We start from the raw sequence: 25,693 nt of genomic DNA, 5'->3' as shown, positions 1-25,693 counted from the left end.
ATAGGAATTTCTTGTAGCCATTGTTGTCTTTCTGATTCTATAGTCTTCCTAACATTTGTGTTTGTATTTATTTTTCGTTTTTTGCTGGGAGTTACAGTCTTCCAGCTTTCATTCTGATGTGATAAGTCATTGTTGATGTTATTCTTCTCGTCATTCTTTTGTGTAGCTTCCATTTCTGTTTCCTTTATAATTGAGCAATCATGATCTTCGTTTGTTGATTGATTTGGGTTTGTTATATCTACAGCTCTGTTTATAAAATATGTTTTGCCTTTGTTTAATATTTTTATTGGTTGTATTTGTTGCACATTTCCCATTACTTAGCGATTGACTCTGTCTTGAGCCACTTTCTTTTCCCCACTTGTCGCACTTACGGAAACACTGATTCACACGTCCGCATAGCTCGGCTGCACGGGCAGAACTGGGATGGTCTCCTTGACAGAGGATGCACTTCGCAGGGGTTTCTGGAGATTTCGTGCACTGCTCAGTAGGGTGTATACCTGCACATTTAACGCAGCGGAAATTACGGTTGCAGTATTTCTGCGTGTGACCGTACCTTTGGCACCGTTTACATTGCACTATCTCTTTCTTTATTAAAGGAAGTTCGATTTTCACTACCGAGTTCATTAGTCCAGTTATGTTATAGATTTGTTTGTTATTTGGTTTTCGTTTTAAATCGATGAAGAATAGGGATAGCGGGTTTTTTGAAATTCTATGTCTAATGTTGCTTATATTTGTTACTTCGTGGCCAAGATTTAGGAGTTTTCCGAATTTCAATTCATCTAAGTTTGCTGAGTGGTGGATGTTGCGTAGAACCACTCGGAAAGGTCTTTCTTGTTTAAGCTGGTATGTGTGGAAGTTGGCATTCATGGTCTTTAGTAGTTTTGTGAGCCTTCTATATGAGACTGGGTTAGTCGGCAGAATTTTGACTTGGTTATTATTTATTTTTAGTTTATATTCCTCTTTGTTGATATCTTTCTCAATGGGCTTTACCATTGTTTGTATATCGATGACATCATTAACAAATATAGGTGGGAGAGGGGAATTTTTTTGCGTTCTTCCCTGTTTTACTACGTCCACGAACTTTAGTTCGCGACGTATTTACGGCTTATTTTGGCGATGCGTTCGATTTTTGGTTTTTTCGCATTGTTTATCTTTTCGTTGAGCTTTTGCGCAGCTCTACTAGCTTGGGGCATCCCTCGTATGACGCGGGGTGTCTTGCTTCGTAATTCCTCGTTCTTTTTCTTTATGTTTTCCAAGATCGTATTTTGCATTGTTGATGCTTTCGTTGAGATAAATTGGATTCTTGTGATTGTACGACTTCGAATCTGTTTTTTGTTGGAATTGCCGACGGTGGAGAGCTTCTGGTCTGTTTCATGTTTTCTTTTTTCCGACGGTCGGTCGCATCTTGTGTGTTGTGTTCTTCTTGGTTTATGCTTTCTTGGCTATTATATGTTCTTTTGTTCCTATTTATCAGGTATGGCGGAGGATTTTTTTATTTATAGTGATGATGGTACATGCACTATTTTTCAATTTTTGTCACTTTTCCACTTTTTTGTTTTTTTTTTTTTTTTTTTTTTGTTATTTTTCTATCATTGAATAACTGTATAGATTGACGCGCTCACTGCCAGGACCAAAGCCTAGCATCCCTTTTGGGCTCAGAGGTTCGTCCTGTTCGAAGGTTCACGATCAACTGTAAAAAAAACAAAAAACAAAAAAAAAACAGGAAAATCACTCAAATCTGGTGACCAGAGCTAAAGAGTTAGAGGATTGTTGAGAATTGTGGATCTTTGAAGCCGAAATAATGTTATAGGAACATTAAATTTATATTGACAGTTATTACTAAAATAATGATATATTTATTACATAGACGATTCTTTATATATTTATCGATATACACTTGCACGCGTCTCAGCACCTTCTACACCCGACTCTTCATCGACGACTCTTAACCGACTGACTGTTTACATTCCTTTGTTTCGAGACGCTGCGCACACACACATACTTCCACACACTGATATATACATATAAGTATTTCTACTACGCACTTAACTCAGTCCAGCACAGAAAATTACACATATCTCAACACACCTCCTTAATTTTTTGTGCTGCATATTCATTTCCTTTTATAAGTCAATCAAACTATTCTTAAAAATAATCTAAAATTTTCAAATTTATTCCTCCCTAGAGCCTTCGTTAAAATATCAGCTACATTATTTTCTGAATCTACTTTTATAATGTCAATTTCTTTATTTTCGTAACTTTCATTCACAAAATGGAAGTGAACTTCAATGTACTTAGAATTTTTTGTTAAATTTCCAAATTTTGATATCGCAATCGCTCCAGAATTATCTTCGTAAATTTTTATTGGTGTCTCGATCATTATTTTAAAATCTTTCAACAATTTTTTTACAAATTTAATTTCGTTCACAGCTTCCGATAAAGCTACATACTCGACGGCTGTTGATGATTTTGTTACGCTACTTTGCTTTCTCGATTTCCAGTAAATTGCGTTTCCGAAAAATCTTATGATAAATCCCGTAGTGGATTTTCTATCTACTTTATTTCCAGCCCAGTCAGCGTCAACAAAACAATCAATAACTTCAGCATTCAAATTTCTTTTATAAGTTAATTTTAATTTCCTAGTTAAATATAAGTATTTCAAGATTCTCAATGCATATTTATAGTGGGTCTCGTTGTAACTGTTTTGAAATCGACTTAAATAATTTGCACTATAGCTAACGTCTAATCTTGTTCCAGTACTAATATATAACAAAGCTCCTATGAGATTTCTATATCTTATATCGTCTAAAGCTGATTGTGCGGGTTCTAAACTTAAGTTTTGTTCCATTGGTGTAAAATATAATTTACTGTTTTCTATATTATAATGTTTCGCTAATGACTCTATATATAACTACTTTGATCCTGTTTCATCTCACACTTCTTATTATCGTATTCAATGTTTATTCCTAAGTAAGTCTTTACTTCACCCAAGTCCTTCATCAAAAATTTGTTTGACAATTTTTTTTTAATTTCATCGATTTTTCTTATGTTTTTTCCACATATTAATAAGTCGTCTACGAATAGAATTAAATATATAACATCATCGCTCTCATACTTCATATACAGACAATAATCACTCTTACTTCTTTGAAATCCTAATTTTTTCATATATTCGTCGAAACATTCATACCAAGCTCTTGAACTTTCACGCAATCCATATAACGCTTTTGATAATTTACATACTTTCCCGCTTTTATCGTCGTAACCTATAGGTTGTTTTACAAATACTTCCGATTTTATAGTTCCGTTTAAGAAAGCTGTTTCTACATCCATTTGCATAATCGTCAAACCATATTGACAACAATAAGATAGTAATAACTTCAACGTTTGCATTTTTGCTACTGGAGAGTATAAATCTTCCAGTACTTCTTTTTGTTGGAAGCCTCGAACAACTAGTCGCGCTTTCTTACGATTATCAGATTTATTCGTATATATCCATTTCAAGTCTAATACTTTTTTGTCTTTTGGTTTTTCTACTAATTGCCAGGTCTTATTTTTCATTAAACTATTCATTTCTCGATCCATTGCTTCTTTCCATGAACCGCTGTCATCTCCACTTAAAGCTTCTTCATAGGTTTGAGGACTGTGTGCACTAACTATATTCACATAAATGAAATATGAGCTCGTTTGGCCATATCTTTGAGGTTTCTTTCTTTCCCGTCCTGACCTTCTCAAATTACTTTCTGTGTCCTCAAGTTTTTCTTCTGATTCGTTACTTAAATTTCTCTCCTTTTTTATTGCAACCTGCTCGACCTTTTCGTTTACATCCGAATGTTCTTCAAAAACCTTTTCTGTCTCATTGCCTGGTCCATCTTCTCCTCGAAATCCTACTAAATTATCATCTTCATCTATAAATTCTACGTGTCTTGCAATTACAATTTTATTATTAACTAGTATCCTATATCCATTGTTTTCATAACCTACAAGTATCCCCGTGTCTGCTTTTTTGTCCCATTTCGAATTTCTTTTAACTTCGGGTATTCTTACGAAAACTCCACTTCCGTACAATCTTAAATTATTTATATTCGGTTTCCTTTTTAAAAATATTTCAAATGGTGTTTTATTTTCATATGTGTTTGTAACGGTTCTATTTTTTAAGTACGCCGCGGCTCTAACTATTTCCGGCCAATATTTAATATTCAGCTTTGAATCATGTAATAAGCATCTAGCGGAATTCATGATTGTTCTATTGTAGCGCTCAGCTGTTCCATTTAACTCGTGAACATAAGGTGGGTGTCACGTCGATTCGGGGTAATTTCACGTTCCGCACGCAAGGTGAGAGATTCGTACTTCAATTTTGATTGTTATTAGAAAATTTATTAAACACTGACAGAGTAACGATACAGAATGGTAAAACAGCACAGAAAAGAATGTCGAGTACTGACTTGAGAGGTATTTTGTTATATCAAGGACTTGGTTCCTGTGGAGGGGTTGTCGCTGGATGCCGGTCACATAGGGTTTCTATTACTGCTTAGTTACTATTTTGCTGGCTAAGGTATGTGAGATATAATTATCCTTTCGCTGCGTTCTCACGACCACCGTGACATTCCCCCCTCCTTAGCTTCGCTTTGCTCCGCTAAAGCGTAAGGCTCTGGTGGGGCTTCTAAGTTGAATGATCCCCTCATCTTCGCCTTCGGTGATATTTTGGAAGGTGACCGTCCTTGGTACTGTTGATGTTTGATCGATCCTGTTTACGCGAGCGGTAGGGCAGAGTATTTTGATACGTACATTTTTAGGAAGTGATCGGCGTAGACATTCGAAAAGTTTACATTTGTACATTACATATATTGTTCCTAGTCCTAGGGCTACGATTCCTAATATTTGTAGTGTGGATATGCCATATTCCTTCAATGAATTTATGCGTCGCTCAAATTGCAGGGTACTGATTTGTGTTTGTAATGTGTCGAGGTTGGCTTTATATTGGTTAAAATTGTGAGTTACTTTTGGAGCTGTTTCTAATATTTTCTCTAATATTGGAACATCTGTTTCTTCGAAGCTGTATATGCTATTCTTAAATTTGGTTTCGTAAGAGATATTTTTATGTGATCCTCCTATTTTCATAATATTATGATCGTATGTGATTATGCACCCGGTTTTACTGCTGATTAAGCTTGATCGTCTAATCTCTAGGATTTTATGTGTCTTACATAACACGTCGATTTGTACATTTTTCGCAGGAATAATAATATAATGATTTTCCGTTTGCAAAGGTACGAACGTCAATTCTTCCAGCTTGAAGACAGCAGTCGGGCAAGTTTTGACTGTCTGTCGATTATTAATTAATTCCGATCTGCATTCAGGTGAATTGATTCTATTGTGACTCGGTTGAGTTCTTTTACAAATGTGGATGATAGCCGTTCGTTTACAATATTTGTTTAAGTAGTGACTATCGACAAAGGTGTATTGTTCTGAGTCGGTTAGTATCAAATCAGTTTCTATTACAGGCGCAATGAATACAGAGTTTTGTTTGGAAGGTATCGGGTAAATTTTAGTTATTTTCCATTCATTATTTTCCAAAAGCGGCACAGTTATTGTATATATAAGTTTGTTATCTCTTATCCATACCTTTAGTTTGCTTAGATCTAGAATTAGTTGAAAGTTTTGAACTGAAGGTTCGATATGGTTAGTCATAAAGTTTTGTCTCGTTATTTGGTCAAGTGTTTTTAAGAATTGTTCGGGTTCTATAACTTGTGGGTTTATGACTCCTTGTTTCCCTAACATAACAGTGTTAAAAATTTCGTCGATGTTTATATGGAGTTCTGATATGGTAGATTCGGTTTGAATTAGTAGGGAGACTAATATTTCGTTTTTTTCATTGTGGTTTTCAATCTTGTGTATATCGTTGGCTAAGTTTTCAAGTTGATTTGTTTTGGTATTGTCTAGCACGCGTTTGATGAGTGCGGTTTGGTTACTAAGAATTGTTTTTATTTTATTGTTGGAATCAAATAATGTATCGATGTTCTTGTTAATGAGTTCTAGATCGTTTTCGTCGAGAGTTCCGAATAAAGTTTTGGATACTGAGCCTATGACATTGAGCAATCCGCGTTTGCTTTTATAACGCAATAATAATTTGAGTTGCCGAGTCAGGTTTTGAAGATTTCTGTACTTAAATTTTAGGCTGCTTATTTCTGGTGTGTAAGCGCAAGGTGGTTTACATTGACGGTCTATTAAATCTATTACGCGTTGTAATCTATTAACTTGGTCAATTGGATCGTTAAGGCCTACTATAAGGGTGATATCTATTTGTTCGTTGTACAGATAGCAATTGTCAATGTGTTCCAGGAATATGTTGGCGTAATTTAATGGTTTTACTTCTAGATCGCTTCTAATGTACTCGAGTGTTATGATGATCCATATTATGGTCTTCTTCCTGAAAGGTAGGGTTTTAGCCTGTTACCGTGGATTCTTTGCGTGTGACCGTTGGAATATTCGATAAGATAGGTGGGTGGATTGGATGAAAGGATTTCTGCAGGTCCTAGCCATTCGTGGTCTAGCTTGTTAGTTTTGTGATCGTTATGTACCCATACTTTATCTTTTACTCGGAATATCGTCTGTGTTTTAATAATTTTTCGCATTTGATCCCTCTGGTATCGCCTTTTGTTAGATTCGGTAACTCGTCTTGCTTTAGCTATATAGCTATATAGGCGTACTGACTTGAGAGATATTTTTTTATATCAAGGACTTGGTTCCTGTGGAGGGGTTGTCGCTGGATGCCGGTCACATAGGGTTTCTATTACTGCTTAGTTACTATTTTGCTGGCTAAGGTATGTGAGATATTATTATCCTTTCGCTGCGTTCTCACGACCACCGTGACAATATCACCCGATTTTCTTTAATAAGGTTGATCCCGGCTCCTGTGTCGACTAAGTGCGTTATTGATCCGTCATTCCTCTTGAACCGTACAGTAAGCAATCTTCCTGTGGTCGTGTTGACCCTTGGTATTCCTCGAGGTTCATACTCTCTTCGTCCGTCATTATAGGATAATTTCTCGGAGGCGGTAAGTTTCTTCGGCTGGCTGATGGAAAATTTCGCTGTTGGGTACAAGCGTTGGCTAAATGTCCCACTTGACTACATTTGAAACATTTGGGCGGTGATCGTTCCATCATCGCTCTTCTTTCCGTGAGTGGATTCATTGGTTTCGGCCGTGTGGTGTTCTCAAGCGTGATATTTCTTCTTGCGTTAGGTGTACCTTGGAATTGGGCGTCGGCGCTCGCAATTGGTCGATTCATTATTCTTCCTCTTGCTATGTTTTTGTTGCGTTCGATTTCCCCTATAAGTAACTCTGCCTCGAAGGCTGCATCCTGTGCTTGTTGGAGATTCTTTGGTCCTTTAGATGATGTGCGTGTTTCTATTTCGGGTTTCAAATTTACGGTGAAAATCTTGGTGGCTCGTTCGTTTTCAAGACCTATAGCGACTGCACGACGTATCGGATCGCGAATTTCGTGTTGGAGTGCGTATAGTAGTTCGTTGAGGTTGTGTCGGAACCTCTTCACATAACTGTGTACCGATTCGTTGAAGTTTTGTCGTGTACGTTGCAGTTTATCGCGGGCTCCGTTGGATGTGATACTCGCGGATACAAATTTTCTGAGGCTATCGAACAGGTCTTCATAGCTTTCGATTACAGAGTGGCGGATACTCTACGTTCTGCTTCTCCGATGATTCTTTGTGTTAAAATGAGGCGTAATAGCGTGCGTCTTTCTCGACATTCGGCTCGAGCTTCTTTTACCCGCTTAATAAACCCTTCTACTCCTATATCATCTTGTCCATTGAGCATAGGGATGAAGTCTAAGCAGGTTTTTGCACTGTACGTAGGATTGTCGTAATCTATAGTTTCTTCTTCACTGTCTATATGGTCCGTTTCGTTTTTCGTCTCGGTCTTTTTAGGAACATGTGGTTGATTTTTCCGAATAGTGCTGGCACTAGCGTCTTCGGTTATAATAGAGTTGAATTCAGATGTAGCGACTGACTGAATTCCTAATCGTAGTTCAGCGTAATTCCTACCTAAGAGTTCGATTTCTCTAACGCGTTGTTGACTTTCGTTTTGTATTAATTTATGCAAATTATTAAAAGCTAGTTCGTTTCTTTCGTTCTGCTTCTGCATAGAGTCTAGTATGGCCCGAATATTTGGATCCATACCAGTAGCCATAGGGCTAACAGAAGATGTGTCTTCTGATTTTTTGCTCATAGTGGTTATTGTACTGTTGTTGGAGTCTGTACTAGCGAAGCTATTGCGACGAGTACGATAATATTTAAAAGAATCCAGTTCTTTACCTGAATATTCTTCTTTTCGTGACCAGTTTCAGTTTTGGTGATGACCGTAGTCCGCTTTCCGTAGAAGTCGTTTTCACGCAAAGTGAGCTGATCTGCAGAAGTCCGCTGATCCCTCAATCTTCAATGATGCACGTATGCCGAAATGCGTAATTTCGTTTTCTTGAAGTTGATGGATCCTGGCAGGATCGCCAAAATGTCACGTAAAATGGATACTTGGGTTGCGAGAGAAAAGAAAGCTGAGTCGTAGCCCAACTATTAATTCTCTTTTATCGAACTTTATTATGACTTTGGCACTTACAGTAGAATAACGTTGAACAGAGAAAGGGGTGTTGTACAAGAACAGCAACTAGAACGAGAACTCCCCGGGCTGGGTGAAGTCTCGGCTTATATACACCCTGGCTTGGGGATGTTGGGGGGTTTGGTGTGGATTCCAAGGAGTCCGAAAGTCGGGGTTGGGGCCTTATCTCTGATGGGGACTAAGATGCGTCGCCGCGTTGGCGTCCGACAGTCGGGAGTCGATGTCTCTTCTCTGAGAGGTAATTGGTGTCACAGTATCTTGGTGATTTTTCTGTAAGCTTCTGGGTTCCTCGGCAGTATTTTTACTTTATTGTTATTTATCTTTAGGTTATAGTCCTCCTTGGAGATATCTCTCTCTAAGGACTTGATCATTGTCTGTATGTCGATGACGTCGTCCACAAATATTGGTAGGGGAGGGGGGATTCTCTGTGATTGTTGGTTTGGCGGCGGGTCTGCGATTTCCATGGCGTCGTTAGTGGATTGCAGTACGGCGAACCTGTTGCGGGTGTTTATTTGTATCGTTGATTGTTCGTTCCGGGTCTCGATTGTGTATGGTTTTGCTGTTTCTATTTTCCGTTTCTTGGTAATATTAGCGTCGTTGGTGCGAAGAGTTCTGCTACACTTCTGCCACGGAGGAGGTAGCGAGGGGTAATTGCGAATTTGTTCAGGAGAGCCTGGTCGTGATTCCTGGGCCATCATCGAGCTAGTTAATTCGAGTTGAATAACTAGTCGAGAGGCTATGAGGCTATGATTCGGGTAAAGGTTAGGAGCGTAGGAATTTTTCTCTAGAAAGATAGAAAATACTTGGCTATGTTCACTTTCGACGGATGGGCGTCACGTGTTGTTTTACGAACTTCACAGAGCATTAGACACACGTCTGCACGCTTCGGCACTCAACAGCGAACTCTCAACAGGGAACTGAAGTTGTAACATGACTGTGATTTGTTGCGTTTGCTGTCTGAGGACTGCGTTTTGTTCGCTTATCATTTTTGTTAGCATTTCGGTGTTTTTGATGGATTGCTTTAGTAGTTCTTTGATTTCTGTAGCGTCATTGATGTTGTTGTTCTGGTTTTGGTTGTCTAAGGGTGTTGATTGTTTGGTTACTTGCGTGTAGCTTCGGCTACCAAAGGTGTGGGTATTATTGTGGTTGATATTCATTACATGCTGTACATTTGTTGATGTCTGAGTTTCTGCGCTGTCCTGTTGTATGTGACAGTTATTGTGACCGTACCTTTGGCACCGTTTACATTGCACTATCTCTTTCTTTATTAAAGGAGGTTCGATTTTCACTACCGAGTTCATTAGTCCAGTTATGTTGTAGATTTGTTCGTTATTTGGTTTTTGTTTTAAATCGATGAAGAATAGGGATAGCGGGTTTTTTGAAATTCTATGTCTAATGTTGCTTATATTTGTTACTTCGTGGCCAAGATTTAGGAGTTTTCCGAATTTCAATTCATCTAAGTTTGCTGAGTGGTGGATGTTGCGTAGAACCACTCGGAAAGGTCTTTCTTGTTTAAGCTGGTATGTGTGGAAGTTGGCATTCATGGTCTTTAGTAGTTTTGTGAGCCTTCTATATGAGACTGGGTTAGTCGGCAGAATTTTGACTTGGTTATTATTTATTTTTAGTTTATATTCCTCTTTGTTGATATCTTTCTCAATGGACTTTACCATTGTTTGTATATCGATGACATCATTAACAAATATAGGTGGGAGAGGGGAATTTTTTTGCTTTCTTCCCTGTTTTACTACGTCCACGAACATTAGTTCGCGACGTATTTACGACTTATTTTGGCGATGCGTTCGATTTTTGGTTTTTTCGCATTGTTTATCTTTTCGTTGAGCTTTTGCGCAGCTCTACTAGCTTGGGGCATCCCTCGTATGACGCGGGGTGTCTTGCTTTGTGCCTGCTTGCTTTGTGTCGTAATTCCTCGTTCTTTTTCTTTATGTTTTCCAAGATCGTATTTTGCATTGTTGATGCTTTCGTTGAGATAAATTGGATTCTTGTGATTGTACGACTTCGAATCTGTTTTTTGTTGGAATTGCCGACGGTGGAGAGCTTCTGGTCTGTTTCATGTTTTCTTTTTTCCGACGGTCGGTCGCATCTTGTGTGTTGTGTTCTTCTTGGTTTATGCTTTCTTGGCTATTATATGTTCTTTTGTTCCTATTTATCAGGTATGGCGGAGGATTGTGTTTCCGCGTCTTTTGTGCTATCAGTGTTACACTGCTGTTGGTGTCCTTGGACGTCTTTTGTGTTATAATTTTTCTTCACGTGGCTTTTTTTGTTGCGTTTATGGCGGGGTCCGCTTTCTTGCTTTTGGCTTCATTATCGTCGTCTCCTATTTTTTTATTTATAGTGATGATGGTACATGCACTATTTTTCAATTTTTGTCACTTTTCCACTTTTTTGTTTTTGTTTTTTTTTTTTTGTTATTTTTCTATCATTGAATAACTGTATAGATTGACGCGCTCACTGCCAGGACCAAAGCCTAGCATCCCTTTTGGGCTCAGAGGTTCGTCCTGTTCGAAGGTTCACGATCAACTGTAAAAAAAACAAAAGCAAAAAAAAAACAGGAAAATCACTCAAATCTGGTGACCAGAGCTAAAGAGTTAGAGGATTGTTGAGAATTGTGGATCTTTGAAGCCGAAATAATGTTATAGGAACATTAAATTTATATTGACAGTTATTACTAAAATAATGATATATTTATTACATAGACGATTCTTTATATATTTATCGATACACACTTGCAAGTGTCTCAGCACCTTCTACACCCGACTCTTCATCGACGACTCTTAACCGACTGACTGTTTACATTCCTTTGTTTCAAGATGCTGCGCACACACACATACTTCCACACACTGATATATACATATAAGTATGTCGGGTTTGCATTAGAATTACGGTTAGGGGCGTAAAGCGAATCTTCGTTTGGATTACACGTCGTCGTTATGCAATAGAGAAGACATTGGCTAGTGCAAATACGATTACCATAGAACCGGACAAGTAACCGTGGTGATCAGATACTCGAGAGACTAATGACAATGATCCTAGGTTCAATAACGAATCCGCGGACAACGGGACGGTAGTCGTACGCACTCGCAAAAATCTAAGTCGGATTCTGTGTTAATATTCGCTGACCGTAAGGAGTTAATCCTTTTTTGTCGATGAGACCGCAAGAGAGAATGACTTTCCGTCCCGGTGATACCCCAGAGGAAAGCTATGACGGGGTGTGTCTAAGGACACGAGATCATCGGATTCGTCGGGGACATCCTACGTTCGGAAAGTAAGGGAAATTGACGTTGCTGCTAATTGGCCAATCTCCATATCGGTAGTTAGAAAAGGATGCTAGCTGCCCTTGAGGGAGGGTTGCTAGTGGGAGACGTCGTTCGTGGAAAAATAGGTCTCTCCTGTCTTCCCGTAACTGGGACAAAGACTGTGTATCTGTTGAAGGATTTTAGGTAACTAGATATTAGTGTTTATGACGATATTAGTGGAGACGCGTCGACATCTGGTAAACATCCTGCCCGGAGAATAGGATCTGCGTGTGGCAAGCTACGGGACAGAAACCGTTGGAATGTTTACTGCCACGTGCCGCTACAAATCTTTCTTTTAAGGAGAGCTATAGGATTACTCAATGCCTTTGTTAGATGGAGAGTTCGTCCCGTTGACCGCGGCCACGTTCGGCGACTAATTGTCGCCTTGAGCCCAAGCTCATTGTCACAAGTCTCAAACAAATACAATTGGTTAGAATGACGGCAAATCGTTTAGTTACAACTGTAGATTTTAATTACAATGTTTTTATGGACTTTCCCGAGGTTTCAGAGGGAAGGCACCGGTGTCCTCTTATCTCCGACAAGTATTTCTACTACGCACTTAACTCAGTCCAGCACAGAAAATTACACATATCTCAACAAGGATAAACAGGAAAGCACAGACGAAGAAAAGCACTACACGCAAGAAGAAAAGGCAACCACAAACTGGACCAACAAAAGAGGCCACAACGCCAAATGCAATTGTGTAATTAATAAAAAAAAAAAAAAAGAATGAGGTACTAGGAAAACGGGAAGACACACACCCTTCTCGCCATCGAAGCAATCAACGCCGCACCAACGAAGCAACCAAAGGCAAAATATTTTGCGTTGACTGGAAAAATTACGAACACCCCGCGTCATACGAGGGATGCCCCAAGCTAGTAGAGCTGCGCAAAAGCTCAACGAAAAGATAAACAATGCGAAAAAACCAAAAATCGAACGCATCGCCAAAATAAGCCGTAAATACGTCGCGAACTAAAGTTCGTGGACGTAGTAAAACAGGGAAGAACGCAAAAAAATTCCCCTCTCCCACCTATATTTGTTAATGATGTCATCGATATACAAACAATGGTAAAGCCCATTGAGAAAGATATCAACAAAGAGGAATATAAACTAAAAATAAATAATAACCAAGTCAAAATTCTGCCGACTAACCCAGTCTCATATAGAAGGCTCACAAAACTACTAAAGACCATGAATGCCAACTTCCACACATACCAGCTTAAACAAGAAAGACCTTTCCGAGTGGTTCTACGCAACATCCACCACTCAGCAAACTTAGATGAATTGAAATTCGGAAAACTCCTAAATCTTGGCCACGAAGTAACAAATATAAGCAACATTAGACATAGAATTTCAAAAAACCCGCTATCCCTATTCTTCATCGATTTAAAACGAAAACCAAATAACAAACAAATCTATAACATAACTGGACTAATGAACTCGGTAGTGAAAATCGAACTTCCTTTAATAAAGAAAGAGATAGTGCAATGTAAACGGTGCCAAAGGTACGGTCACACGCAGAAATACTGCAACCGTAATTTCCGCTGCGTTAAATGTGCAGGTATACACCCTACTGAGCAGTGCACGAAATCTCCAGAAACCCCTGCGAAGTGCATCCTCTGTCAAGGAGACCATCCCAGTTCTGCCCGTGCAGCCGAGCTATGCGGACGTGTGAATCAGTGTTTCCGTAAGTGCGACAAGTGGGGAAAAGAAAGTGGCTCAAGACAGAGTCAATCGCTAAGTAATGGGAAATGTGCAACAAATACAACCAATAAAAATATTAAACAAAGGCAAAACATATTTTATAAACAGAGCTGTAGATATAACAAACCCAAATCAATCAACAAACGAAGATCATGATTGCTCAATTATAAAGGAAACAGAAATGGAAGCTACACAAAAGAATGACGAGAAGAATAACATCAACAATGACTTATCACATCAGAATGAAAGCTGGAAGACTGTAACTCCCAGCAAAAAACGAAAAATAAATACAAACACAAATGTTAGGAAGACTATAGAATCAGAAAGACAACAATGGCTACAAGAAATTCCTATACAAAACTGCTTCAGCTCACTGACAGAAGAGATGGACACAGACCCAACAGAAAAACCAAGAACACACACTCCCAAGCTACCACCAATCTACATAGACGCTAAAATAATAGACCCCCTCATTGATTTGCTAAACAGCACGGCAGGAAAAGAAAACTACACCATTAAACAACTCAAACTGGATCGGGTAAAAGTACAAACTAATACCCCAGAAATCTATAGGAAAGTGACAAAAGCGCTAAAGGAAAAATGCGCTGGGTATCATACTTGCCAACCCAAATCTGATAAAAGCTACAAAGCAGTAATCACAATAATTAAACACAATAATTACAGTCGAGCCACCCAGACATAAAATAGACATACCACAATGCATGCGGTGTCAACAATATGGACATACAAAAAATTACTGCAACAGAAACCTGGCGTGTGTCAAATGCGCAGAAAAGCATCTAACAATGAACTGCCCATACACGGGAAAAATAAACGATGTAAAATGCTACAATTGCAGTGGATAACATACAAATAAACACCCGCAACAGGTTCGCCGTACTGCAATCCACTAACGACGCCATGGAAATCGCAGACCCGCCGCCAAACCAACAATCACAGAGAATCCCCCCTCCCCCACCAATATTTGTGGACGACGTCATCGACATACAGACAATGATCAAGTCCTTAGAGAGAGATATCTCCAAGGAGGACTATAACCTAAAGATAAATAACAATAAAGTAAAAATACTGCCGAGGAACCCAGAAGCTTACAGAAAAATCACCAAGATACTGTGACACCAATTACCTCTCAGAGAAGAGACATCGACTCCCGACTGTCGGACGCCAACGCCGCGACGCATCTTAGTCCCCATCAGAGATAAGGCCCCAACCCCGACTTTCGGACTCCTTGGAATCCACACCAAACCCCCCAACATCCCCAAGCCAGGGTGTATATAAGCCGAGACTTCACCCAGCCCGGGGAGTTCTCGTTCTAGTTGCTGTTCTTGTACAACACCCCTTTCTCTGTTCAACGTTATTCTACTGTAAGTGCCAAAGTCATAATAAAGTTCGATAAAAGAGAATTAATAGTTGGGCTACGACTCAGCTTTCTTTTCTCTCGCAACCCAAGTATCCATTTTACGTGACATTTTGGCGATCCTGCCAGGATCCATCAACTTCAAGAAAACGAAATTACGCATTTCGGCATACGTGCATCATTGAAGATTGAGGGATCAGCGGACCTCTGCAGATCAGCTCACTTTGCGTGAAAACGACTTCTACGGAAAGCGGACTACGGTCATCACCAAAACTGAAACTGGTCACGAAAAGAAGAATATTCAGGTAAAGAACTGGATTCTTTTAAATATTATCGTACTCGTCGCAATAGCTTCGCTAGTACAGACTCCAACAACAGTACAATAACCACTATGAGCAAAAAATCAGAAGACACATCTTCTGTTAGCCCTATGGCTACTGGTATGGATCCAAATATTCGGGCCATACTAGACTCTATGCAGAAGCAGAACGAAAGAAACGAACTAGCTTTTAATAATTTGCATAAATTAATACAAGACGAAAGTCAACAACGCGTTAGAGAAATCGAACTCTTAGGTAGGAATTACGCTGAACTACGATTAGGAATTCAGTCAGTCGCTACATCTGAATTCAACTCTATTATAACCGAAGACGCTAGTGCCAGCACTATTCGGAAAAATCAACCACATGTTCCTAAAAAGACCGAGACGAAAAACGAAACGGACCATATAGACAGTGAAGAAGAAACTATAGATTACGACAATCCTACGTACAGTGCAAAAACCTGCTTAGACTTCATCCCTATGCTCAATGGACAAGATGATATAGGAGTAGAAGGGTTTATTGAGCGGGTAAAAGAAGCTCGAGCCGAATGTCGAGAAAGACGCACGCTATTACGCCTCATTTTAACACAAAGAATCATCGGAGAAGCAGAACGTAGAGTATCCGCCACTCTGTAATCGAAAGCTATGAAGACCTGTTCGATAGCCTCAGAAAATTTGTATCCGTGAGTATCACATCCAACGGAGCCCGCGATAAACTGCAACGTACACGACAAAACTTCAACGAATCGGTACACAGTTATGTGAAGAGGTTCCGACACAACCTCAACGAACTACTATACGCACTCCAACACGAAATTCGCGATCCGATACGTCGTGCAGTCGCTATAGGTCTTGAAAACGAACGAGCCACCAAGATTTTCACCGTAAATTTGAAACCCGAAATAGAAACACGCACATCATCTAAAGGACCAAAGAATCTCCAACAAGCACAGGATGCAGCCTTCGAGGCAGAGTTACTTATAGGGGAAATCGAACGCAACAAAAACATAGCAAGAGGAAGAATAATGAATCGACCAATTGCGAGCGCCGACGCCCAATTCCAAGGTACACCTAACGCAAGAAGAAATATCACGCTTGAGAACACCACACGGCCGAAACCAATGAATCCACTCACGGAAAGAAGAGCGATGATGGAACGATCACCGCCCAAATGTTTCAAATGTAGTCAAGTGGGACATTTAGCCAACGCTTGTACCCAACAGCGAAATTTTCCATCAGCCAGCCGAAGAAACTTACCGCCTCCGAGAAATTATCCTATAATGACGGACGAAGAGAGTATGAACCTCGAGGAATACCAAGGGTCAACACGACCACAGGAAGATTGCTTACTGTACGGTTCAAGAGGAATGACGGATCAATAACGCACTTAGTCGACACAGGAGCCGGGATCAACCTTATTAAAGAAAATCGGGTGATATTGTCACGGTGGTCGTGAGAACGCAGCGAAAGGATAATAATATCTCACATACCTTAGCCAGCAAAATAGTAACTAAGCAGTAATAGAAACCCTATGTGACCGGCATCCAGCGACAACCCCTCCACAGGAACCAAGTCCTTGATATAAAAAAATACCTCTCAAGTCAGTACGCCTATATAGCTATATAGCTAAAGCAAGACGAGTTACCGAATCTAACAAAAGGCGATACCAGAGGGATCAAATGCGAAAAATTATTAAAACACAGACGATATTCCGAGTAAAAGATAAAGTATGGGTACATAACGATCACAAAACTAACAAGCTAGACCACGAATGGCTAGGACCTGCAGAAATCCTTTCATCCAATCCACCCACCTATCTTATCGAATATTCCAACGGTCACACGCAAAGAATCCACGGTAACAGGCTAAAACCCTACCTTTCAGGAAGAAGACCATAATATGGATCATCATAACACTCGAGTACATTAGAAGCGATCTAGAAGTAAAACCATTAAATTACGCCAACATATTCCTGGAACACATTGACAATTGCTATCTGTACAACGAACAAATAGATATCACCCTTATAGTAGGCCTTAACGATCCAATTGACCAAGTTAATAGATTACAACGCGTAATAGATTTAATAGACCGTCAATGTAAACCACCTTGCGCTTACACACCAGAAATAAGCAGCCTAAAATTTAAGTACAGAAATCTTCAAAACCTGACTCGGCAACTCAAATTATTATTGCGTTATAAAAGCAAACGCGGATTGCTCAATGTCATAGGCTCAGTATCCAAAACTTTATTCGGAACTCTCGACGAAAACGATCTAGAACTCATTAACAAGAACATCGATACATTATTTGATTCCAACAATAAAATAAAAACAATTCTTAGTAACCAAACCGCACTCATCAAACGCGTGCTAGACAATACCAAAACAAATCAACTTGAAAACTTAGCCAACGATATACACAAGATTGAAAACCACAATGAAAAAAACGAAATATTAGTCTCCCTACTAATTCAAACCGAATCTACCATATCAGAACTCCATATAAACATCGACGAAATTTTTAACACTGTTATGTTAGGGAAACAAGGAGTCATAAACCCACAAGTTATAGAACCCGAACAATTCTTAAGAACACTTGACCAAATAACGAGACAAAACTTTATGACTAACCATATCGAACCTTCAGTTCAAAACTTTCAACTAATTCTAGATCTAAGCAAACTAAAGGTATGGATAAGAGATAACAAACTTATATATACAATAACTGTGCCGCTTTTGGAAAATAATGAATGGAAAATAACTAAAATTTACCCGATACCTTCCAAACAAAACTCTGTATTCATTGCGCCTGTAATAGAAACTGATTTGATACTAACCGACTCAGAACAATACACCTTTGTCGATAGTCACTACTTAAACAAATATTGTAAACGAACGGCAATCATCCACATTTGTAAAAGAACTCAACCGAGTCACAATAGAATCAATTCACCTGAATGCAGATCGGAATTAATTAATAATCGACAGACAGTCAAAACTTGCCCGACTGCTGTCTTCAAGCTGGAGGAATTGACGTTCGTACCTTTGCAAACGGAAAATCATTATATTATTATTCCTGCGAAAAATGTACAAATCGACGTGTTATGTAAGACACATAAAATCCTAGAGATTAGACGATCAAGCTTAATCAGCAGTAAAACCGGGTGCATAATCACATACGATCATAATATTATGAAAATAGGAGGATCACATAAAAATATCTCTTACGAAACCAAATTTAAGAATAGCATATACAGCTTCGAAGAAACAGATGTTCCAATATTAGAGAAAATATTAGAAACAGCTCCAAAAGTAACTCACAATTTTAACCAATATAAAGCCAACCTCGACACATTACAAACACAAATCAGTACCCTGCAATTTGAGCGACGCATAAATTCATTGAAGGAATATGGCATATCCACACTACAAATATTAGGAATCGTAGCCCTAGGACTAGGAACAATATATGTAATGTACAAATGTAAACTTTTCGAATGTCTACGCCGATCACTTCCTAAAAATGTACGTATCAAAATACTCTGCCCTACCGCTCGCGTAAACAGGATCGATCAAACATCAACAGTACCAAGGACGGTCACCTTCCAAAATATCACCGAAGGCGAAGATGAGGGGATCATTCAACTTAGAAGCCCCACCAGAGCCTTACGCTTTAGCGGAGCAAAGCGAAGCTAAGGAGGGGGGAATGTCACGGTGGTCGTGAGAACGCAGCGAAAGGATAATTATATCTCACATACCTTAGCCAGCAAAATAGTAACTAAGCAGTAATAGAAACCCTATGTGACCGGCATCCAGCGACAACCCCTCCACAGGAACCAAGTCCTTGATATAACAAAATACCTCTCAAGTCAGTACTCGACATTCTTTTCTGTGCTGTTTTACCATTCTGTATCGTTACTCTGTCAGTGTTTAATAAATTTTCTAATAACAATCAAAATTGAAGTACGAATCTCTCACCTTGCGTGCGGAACGTGAAATTACCCCGAATCGACGTGACAATATCAAGGCAGGAGTACCGCAAGAAAGCGTCCTAGGACCAATACTATACATACTATATACGGCAGACATACCAACAACTGTCAACAGCCTGCTTGCTAATCACCTATCTAACGCATTTAAACCTCGCTCCTCCAAAACTGCCGCGAAAATAACAAATATCCCCTCCTATTGACCCCCTTCACTTCTGCAGAGATTATAGAATCAATCAGTCGCCTGAATCCCAAGAAAGCAGCGGGGCATGACCAAATATGTAATAAAGTAATCACGGAACTTCCCACAAAAGGGATTGCACTCATCATATTGATTTTCCGCCGACCGATGTTGTTTCATCTCCGACATATATATATATATATATATATATATATATATATATATATATATATATATATATATATATATATATATATATGAGTTTTCTCTTACGAGGAGAAGCCGACGTTTTGGTCAGAAAATTCATCGACGGGCCCTGAAACTAAACGACGTAGGTCATCAGACCCTCGGATTAGGTGTCACCACTGTAAGCACTACGGATATAAAGTGGTGGAGTGACGCAAGAGAATAAAATTGGAGTAGGCGAAGAATATACGAAACCTAGAGGCAAACCGACCAGCCGCATCGTCGAAGCTATCTGGCTTCAAATGTCATGAGGAGGGCCATGTCGCGTATAATTGTCCGTTATTGCGGAAAGGAAACAATAACAGCAGCACACCGAAAGGAATCGATAACTTCAATAACTAGCGTCGAGTCGACCTCTACGTAGTGGAAGCGGCAACTGGTAGATCAAGTCATCTGGGTGAATCGTCTCCAGTATTGTATAAAAGTCCGCTTACGAACAGCGTTAATACAATCAATTACTGTAATGTAAAAAACATGTAAATCCTATTCCAAATATTTTATAACTACGTCATGGCGTCAAGTTTAACGATACTTTTGCTAGAGTCAATTCTCAACTGAAATTCTTTGTTTATTGAGTATGTAACATATGTAATATGTATTTCCTTGGGCAATAAACGTTATAATTAAAAATTAAAAAAGCACTCGTTCTCATCCGATAACGAAAGTTCAGATGAAAAAAGTATTTAAATGAGTGACCGCTTGGGAACTCCGCGTGGTGCTCACCTTTTTATTTTTCCAATCTTTTTTACTTTCCTTAATAATCTATTTTTAATAATCTATGATCTAAACATAGAGAAATAGAAACGTTTTAGTATTACGCGACTAGTACCATATATCATTCATTTTTGCACACATTTATATTTTTTCAAATATTCCTTTTTTGTACATTAAAAGCAAATAAGAAAATCACTTATTTCAGCTAACTCTCATACCGCGCTGAATGGAATCGTTCTCGTCTAAAGGCAGTTTGAGAGATGAGATAGAGTTTGGTTCTTTTGATGTAAAAATTTGATTTCTCTGTGGGACATGCTAACAGAGTCCTTTTTAGAGATACTTTTTATTTTGTTTGCCCAGTGTTGATTTATAGAGTTTGCGAATTCTTGTTTTAAATACAACTTTATTTTGTGCAAAAGGTACTTCTCTTTTATCGTAGGAATAGTTTTGTGATGGATGAAAAGAGAGTTGTGCGTTTCGTCCCGGGACTACCGGTGTACTCGTCAGTAAGGCTATGTCCGGTAGTCCCTGCTTAGACGTAGAGGGAGTCTCGCTAGGTGCGGTATTTGTATCAATCGCTCGTATATTCGACCGCTAGCGAGTTAGACAGACTCGTTATCGTCGTAGCCCTCTAGTGTTGGCGGTTGGTCCCCGCGGATCGCCCGGGAAGTGTTGCGCCGCGTTGATGCCTGTCGGCGTCCTGTTGATACCGATCCGCCACAGTTTTATTTTAGATTGTTTATTTCGGAAGGTATGAAGCTTTTGTTTCGTAATTTTTTTTTATTACAGATATAGGGCTCGAAAGCCGACTTTTGTTTTATTTCTAGTATGGATTCTTGAAGGGCGGTTTGTACATGTTTTTCTATTTCGTCTGTAAACGAGTCGATTTGCCTCTTTGTTAGGTTGACATTGTTGTGGACATTTAGGTCGCAGTTCTTTTCGAGCTGATTATGTAATATTTACTACTTTCTTGTCTTTGTACTTGTACCTGGATCCGCCACTCCGTGTTTCCAGCGTTAGGAAGTCAGATGTATTTTTGTTTATCTGGAATACGAGAACGTTATAGTCGCAATCGTAGTCTATGGTTTTGAGCGTGTTAGTTGCCCGTAAATTAAGGAATTGTAATTGTGTGTCTCCAAGGTATATGACTAGGTAACGAGCCTCCTTTTGGCTAAGACTCAATCCTTTCTTCCTGCGTTTTTAATGATTGTTTTAGTTCGTTTAATTGTGTTTGTTGTTCATTTAAGGCTTTGAATATGCTTTCTTTGAAGGTTCGATAAGTTTATTACGTTCAGTTGTGGTATAGTTTTAATTGGGTTTCAATTTTCAATTGCGCGCGGTAATTTGCTTGATGTGGTTGGTTTTCGGAGACTTGGTTTCGGCTTATTCCTTGTCGTAGGATGTCTGAGAACTACGGCATGAATTTGCGGCTTATTTGAGCAACACGTTTGTTTTTGATGCTTTGTATTTGTTGATATTTTCCCAAAGTTTCTTGCAAACTTTCTTCATACAACAAAGACACCCACTCCGAGCTTTCCTCCGTAATCACACAAGAACGAACTTTACTTGTTTTCGTAACTACAGAGCAGTCATTTCATCTCTATACGTGTTCTCACGACTACAGAACAGTCAACTTGTGCTCTCGACTTCATCTATATACTGGATCTTTAGACTTGTCACAAACAGTAACATTCAAGTAACAGTCAAATCTCACCAGTAACAGTTAACACCAGCTCGAGTTAAAATACAGTTCAAGGAATAGCAAGTGTCAGAAGTCAAGTCAGCAGAATCGCCAAATAGAAGACAGTCGATCGACAGAAGATACATCATCACAGACGCCAATACGAAACGAGTCTCAGGTCGTACTGATTCATAGTTTGTCATTCCATATACGTAACCTTGTATCACATTGAAGTTGTTGGATCGTTGAAAATATATATTAGCCTGTTCATATCAGCGTTATATTCATCCAACCACCCTTATTATATGAACCGAAATAAAGGATCGACCGATTCGTGGCGTCGATTAGTCAAATTGTAACGGGAATTTACGACTCCCGCTGGCGCGCTTCTTCGAGATCGCATCTCGCCACGAACGATCGAAAGTTCATTCAAATGGAAAGATCCATTTTTGCAGCATTTTCTTTTTGGTTGCTTCTTTCATTCTGCCTATCTTCTTTCTTCCTCTTATTTTCTTGATTCTTTTTATAGTGAGCATTATTTGTCACTTTTCGTTATTGAATATCACTGTATAAATCGGCAAACTCACTAACAAGTCTTACGCCTGGTATTTTTGGCCAGTGAAGTGTGACCTGCTGGGGGGTTCACAACATTCTGACGAGAAAGAATACATTCAGCTCGGCATGAGCGTTAGTTGAAGTAATCAATTTTCTTATTTAATATTATTAAATAAAAAATATTTACAAAACATACAATTATGTAGTAGAATAAATAGGATATGTGAAACCATGCGTGACTTCGTTTTCAAGAAAATGGACTGTGAAGTTATGTAGGGGCAATTTCATAATTGATTTTCGCGAAAACAAAGCGAAAAATGTCATTTTACATTTTCGACTTCATTTTCGCCACACGCAGGGAATCATCGTCCTTCGGTTTGTGTCACAATTTTCGGCACATGTATTTTTGCATTCTTTCAAACGACATATTCCGAATTCCGAATATTGAATAAATGTAACATTATCGGAAAATATAAACAAAGGAATATATAAGTAAACGTGTATGCTAGAATGATACAACGTATGGTGATAATCGTTTAATACTAAAAAGATATTTAATTGATGTATACGACCATAGCTTATTAACACTTAGCCAACCGCGCGCGCCAGAGCGAGCTATACGCTTCACTGTCCACCGCGCCCACACAGGCCAAATTATACGCTGTCCACCGTGCATTTTTCTAATTAAGGAGGACTAATATTCAGAAATACTTGAAAAACAAAGAAGTTTAAAAATTATTTAAGTAGTCCATTATATTTTGCGGTAATGATTTCGTTTAACGATTTCACATATCGATTATACAAAACATCAAATTAAAAGTATATATTAAAAGTATAAAGAGATATAGGTAAAATTAAAAACATTAAAGATGACTAAAGATAAATGACACGACTTGAACGTGAAGTTTGCATTTTAATGCAAATAATGCATTAATAATGCATTTTAATATTTTTTTACAGTGTGATATCGTTCAACTATAACATTACTCAGTCATAACTGATAGTGTAACTTCTTAATTAATTTTAAAACTACTAAATTGGTGTATTTTATTACACATTGTACTCTATAAAAGCAGAAAAGAGTAGCAATTAATTTGGAACAATTCCAGGTAAACAATAGCTTACAACAACAACGACAACAAAGAAGGAAACGAATTGGTAAAGTAAAAAAGGGAGACCTGCCAGTTCGGTTGGCTAAGTGTTAAGAAAGGTAAAAAAAGCCAACACCACACGGAGTTCCCAAGCGGTCACCCATCTATGTACTATCCGTGCCCAGCCCTGCTTGACTTTCGTGATCGGACGGGAACGAGTACTTTCAACGCGGTATGGGCGTTGGCTGAAGTAATCAGTTTTGTTACTTCATGTTACCGAATAGACAACATATTTAAGAAAACATACATGTATGTATGAGGATAAATGGTATTCTTAAACGTGCTTTCAGATATATAAAATTTCTCCTGCCTTCGTTTCCCAAACAATGGATTGTGAAGTACCGTCATATAGGTACGCGTATACTTAACAAGTAGCGAGTAAAGAGGACGAAACTTCATAATTGATTTTCTAGAATACCAAGTCTTGTGTCAAAACTTGTCACTTCGTACTCGATTTATTTTTGTATAGGAAATCAGGCCCTTTCGTCTTGCACGATCGTAATACTCTAATTTTCTCGACTACTTCAATCTTACAACTATTTAGTTTCACTGGATTGCGTATAACTACCAACATAAAATACTAACATTCACGGACGACACGGCTGTACTAGTCAGGTGACACTGTAGAACGGCTTCTTTGGTCTCTATTATAGTAACGTGGATAAAGCGCAACTGCCAACAAGCAGAAAGGGTCGGAAAACTTGAATAGGCCTGTAGCGGCACTCGACAACAAAACTTTCTAACGGTATCACCGAAGCGCAAGTGCCCACAGGCCTAATAAGCCATCGATATCAGTAAGGTCCTTCCGCCGAATATTTGGAAGAAGGCGTAGGTGGCAACGATTGCGGACGCGTAACGAACACGTGCATAGGAGGGATATTGACGGATGACAAAAGACACGAATCGGATCAACAAAACAGTTGAGTTGTAACCGAGGGGAGAGAATCGTCAGTTGGAATCAGGAGTTGTACGTAGAGTCGAAATCGAGAATGGTACGTAAAGAGACGAAAGCGAGAATTGTTAATAAATATACTGTTAATCACCACCGAGTATTTCTTTGGTACCCTATACGTCCTACTCCAAAATCATCTCAGGGCTGACGGCCATCAATATATTTCGCCACCGCAGCCGTTGATCCTCAGTTAGCCACCGAAGAGTCAAGAGTCGTCAACCGAGAGTCGTTATATCACGCACTGTCCAAACATTTTTAACCGTCACTTTGTTGAATTCACATAATAAATGTCTGAATTTTTCTTCCCTTGCTCGTGAAACGTTTAAACCTAAGCGAAATCATTCGAACGACGCAAGGACACGATCAGTGATTTCTTAATTTCACTGCTCCCCGTGCCTTCGACGTAACACAAGCACTCTAATCCAGAAACAGCAGTCATATTACTACCAGAAAGTATCAGAAAAATCGAAAAATGAAATGATAAATGCAAAGCCCAGTCGATTTAACCACATTACATTTAAAATACGAAAACAGAAGCCGCCTAATATCTAATTGAATGATACGCATATAACACAAACAATGCAAGTTAGATACTAAGACTCCACTTAGATTCATAACTTACATGAAAGCAACATACGAAATCAATTATAGACAAAATACGGATAAAAAGAAGATAGATGTACTGGCTATGCAGCGCCCGCTTAGCCGCGGTGGAAACGCTAGTTTCCCATCGATCACGAAGGTTAAGCAACGGCCGCCGCGGCACGGACAAGGATGGTGGGTGACCGTTCGGCGGGCGCTGAAGAAGAGGAAGGAGGCGCACCGAAGCCATTTTTCTGGGACTATCCAAGGAGCACGAGGCAGGCAGAAGCCCCC

At 39.1% G+C, this 25,693-nt stretch overlaps 1 protein-coding gene and 1 non-coding gene across 2 annotated transcripts in view; one reads left to right on the top strand and one right to left on the bottom strand.

Moving 5' to 3' along the window:
* The window catches only part of LOC126874983 (uncharacterized), a 57,044-nt gene that overhangs the window by 22,271 nt on the left and 9,080 nt on the right, over window positions 1-25,693 (top strand). The window lies entirely within an intron of this gene.
* LOC126875288 (5S ribosomal RNA) lies at window positions 23,933-24,051 on the bottom strand. The gene has a single exon (XR_007693328.1). It is a non-coding gene; the product is annotated as a 5S ribosomal RNA (ribosomal RNA).

The sequence above is a fragment of the Bombus huntii genome, chromosome 17 (genome assembly GCF_024542735.1).
Source record: "Bombus huntii isolate Logan2020A chromosome 17, iyBomHunt1.1, whole genome shotgun sequence".
NCBI lineage: Eukaryota > Metazoa > Arthropoda > Insecta > Hymenoptera > Apidae > Bombus > Bombus huntii.
The sequence above is the reverse complement of the archived record's forward strand: the minus strand, read 5'-3'. Positions and strand labels throughout refer to the sequence as shown.